Genomic DNA, 3,157 nt, shown 5'->3' with positions numbered 1-3,157 from the left:
CTTGTCGGACTTGGTCTTCCAAGGTAAGAGAAATCTGAAGATTAGCAAGAAATCCCTGAGGTACTAACTGAAGGTTGAGCTTTCTGAAAGATTCACAAAGATCAGGCTTGAGAGGCTTCAGAATAAGACTGTTGCAGTAAGCCTTCCTGCTCAAAGCATCTGCAACGACATTAGATTTGCCTGGAGTCTACTCAATGCTCGGATTAAAATATTGGAGCATTTCCACCCAACGAGTTTGCCGAAGATTGAGGTTAGGCTAGGTGAAGATATATTTGAGACTCTTGTGATTGGTGAATACTTCAACCTTTCTTTCCAACAAGAGGTGTCTCCAAGTCATCAGAGCATGTACCACTGCCGCCAACTCAAGATCATGAGTGGGGTAATTCTTCTCACTTGGCTTTAACTGCCTCGAGGTATAAGCTACCACTTTCTTGTCTTGCATCAGAACTGCACCAAGACCTTGAAGAGAGGCATCGCAGAAAACTTGATAAGGTTTGGAGTCATCAGGATGAACCAAGACTGGAGAAGAAGTAAGCTTCTCTTTGAGTGTGTTGAAGGCCAACTGACACTCTGGAGACCTGACATACTTCACACCCTTCTAAAGAAGACTTGAGAGAGGCTTAGCAATCTTGGAGATATTCTCAACGAATCTTCTACAATAGCTTGCAAGCCCGAGAAAGCTTCAAAACTGCTTCACATTCTGCAGAGGTTCCCACTCAACAATGGCATGCACCTTCGACGGATCAACTTTGATGACCTCAGCAGAGATGATGTGCCCAAGGTACACAACTTCCTTCAAATAGAACTCATATTTGAAAAACTTAGCATAGAACTTGTGCTCTCTTAGCTTATCAAGCACAAGCCTGAGATGTTCTTTATGATCTTCCTCAGTTTCCGAAAAGACCAGAAGATCATCAAGATACAACAAGACAAATTTATTCTTGAATGGTGAGAAGATAAAATTCATCATCCGACGGAAGGTCGGTGGAGCATTGGCCAGACCGAAAGACATCACCGTGTACTCATACGAGCCAAAGCTTGTTCTGGAAGTAGTCTTTGGTATGTCCTCTTCGCGAATGCGAATCTGATGATAACACATCCTGAGATCAATCTTCGAGAAGATCTTAGCCCCTTTAAATTTCTCAAACAACTCATTGATGTTGGGAAGTGGATACTTGTTTTTGATCGTCTTCTTATTCAATGGACAGTAATCGACACAGAGTCGTTCCGTGCCATCCTTCTTCTTGAAGAAAAGCACTCCACAACCCCAAGGAGATGAGCTTGGTCTGATTAGACCCAGACGCTCTTGCTCATCAAGTTGTTTCTTTAGCTCCTTCGACTCTTCTGGACCCAGTTTGTACGGCCGCTTACATATAGGCTCAGTACCCGGTTCAAGCTCAATTACGGACTCCACTTCTCGGTGCGGAGGCATTCCTGGCAGTTCTTCCGGAAAAACATCTTCATACTCGCAGACCACTAGGACTTGAGAAATTGGAGAAATATCACCCTTCTCATTCAAGGAAAATAGACGGACCGTGCCATCGCGTGCCACGAAGATAATCATGTCCTCCGAAGAATGAGTTAGCTTCACTTCTTTAGCTTCACAATATATAGACACCTTCTTCATAGCCAACCAATCCATCCCAAGGATCAAGTCAATATCAGAGTTGGCAAGGACAATAGGAGAAGCCAGAAACGCGTAATTACCCATCTTGACAGCGACATCAAGAACTATGAAGCGAGAATTCATTTGCAACCCCGATGAAACCACAGTTAAGGATCTAGGCAACTCTTCACAACACAGCTCATGCTTTGGAACAAAAGGCCTTGAAATGAATGAATGCGATGTACCAGAATCAAATAAAACCTTTGCAGGAAAACCATTAACTAGGAGATTACCCATAATCACGTTTGTGGAATTCTCTGCTTCAGCTGCATTCACCATATTCACTCTTGCATACTTGGGATTGAAGTTCACCATAGCATTGCTTGGAGGCTTCCTTGGAGGAGGGGGCGGAAGACACAGCTGAGAGGTGCACTTGTTGGAGTAGTGACCCTTCTGCCCACACTTGTGACAAGTAACAACTGACAGTGGGCGGAACTGCACCTGAGGATTACCTTCCTTCTGCTACTGAAACCTCTGCTGGAAAGCTGGGTTGGGTGGGTGGGAAGAACCACGACCACCTGACTGCTTGAACTGCTGAGTCTGCCGAGGAGGAGGAGGAGACACCAAGTATTTCTGTTGCTTCTGGACCACCTGAGTTGAGGCCGATGAGCGGGAATCCCTGAAACGCTTCCTTGCATTCTCCACTCTGAGCAAAGCTGCCTTAGCCCTGAGAGCCAAGTTATAGAACTTATCAAACTCATCGGGATCGTGCAAGGCAAGGGCCAACTGCAAGTCCTCTCTCAGACGACCTCTGAACTGATAGATCTTGCTCTTCTAATCTGGAATGTCCTGCGAGGCATATCGAGCCACCTCATGGAATTCGACATTGTACTTGTACACAAAGGATCCTCCTTGCTTCAAGCGTCTGAACTTCTCACGCATCTCTTCCACAAAGCTAGACGGGATATAGTGAGACCTGAAATTTTTGCAGAAATCGTCCCAACTGATCATGTTGCCTCCCGTGGAGTCCTTCAACTGCTGCCACCAAACTGCTGCCTGCCCCTTGAGCTGAAACTTTGCGAACTTGACGAAGTCATTTGGACGGACATTGCTGCACTCAAAGTGTTTGATCATGTCCCGAATCCAGTCCACAACATCGAATGGCTGGTCACAAGACGTGAAGCACCTCGGCTGGTTTGCCAGAAATTGATTCAGAGATGCAAACTGATGAGCACCATGGTTGACATTGCCCTGCTGCTGATTGGTCCTCTCTTGCAACAGCTGAATTAACATCTGAGTGTTAGCATTTGTTGCAGCCATCACCTCGTGCCAAACCTTTGCATGAGGAGGCGGCGGCGGAGGTGGACGCGGAGGAGGTGGCGGCGGAGCATCAGCACTCTCGCGACCCGGATTCTGGCGAGTTGGTGGAGCCATCCTGAAGACGGACAACACATTAGCCCACATAATAACATTCAAGGTAAAGCCGAATCAATAGGCAGAAATATTTGAACACGAATATTTAGCAATTGCACTCGAACAAAATAGTAAGAA

The 3,157-nt window shown here is 46.1% G+C and overlaps 1 pseudogene; it reads right to left on the bottom strand.

The window, feature by feature from the left end:
- Positions 1-2,193: 2,193 nt before the first annotated feature.
- On the bottom strand, positions 2,194-2,740 carry LOC123408946 (annotated as a pseudogene).
- Between the last annotated feature and the right edge of the window lie 417 nt (positions 2,741-3,157).

Source organism: Hordeum vulgare, chromosome 1H (genome assembly GCF_904849725.1).
Source record: "Hordeum vulgare subsp. vulgare chromosome 1H, MorexV3_pseudomolecules_assembly, whole genome shotgun sequence".
Classification (NCBI taxonomy): Eukaryota; Viridiplantae; Streptophyta; class Magnoliopsida; order Poales; family Poaceae; genus Hordeum; species Hordeum vulgare.
This window is presented reverse-complemented; position numbering and strand designations above follow the sequence as displayed.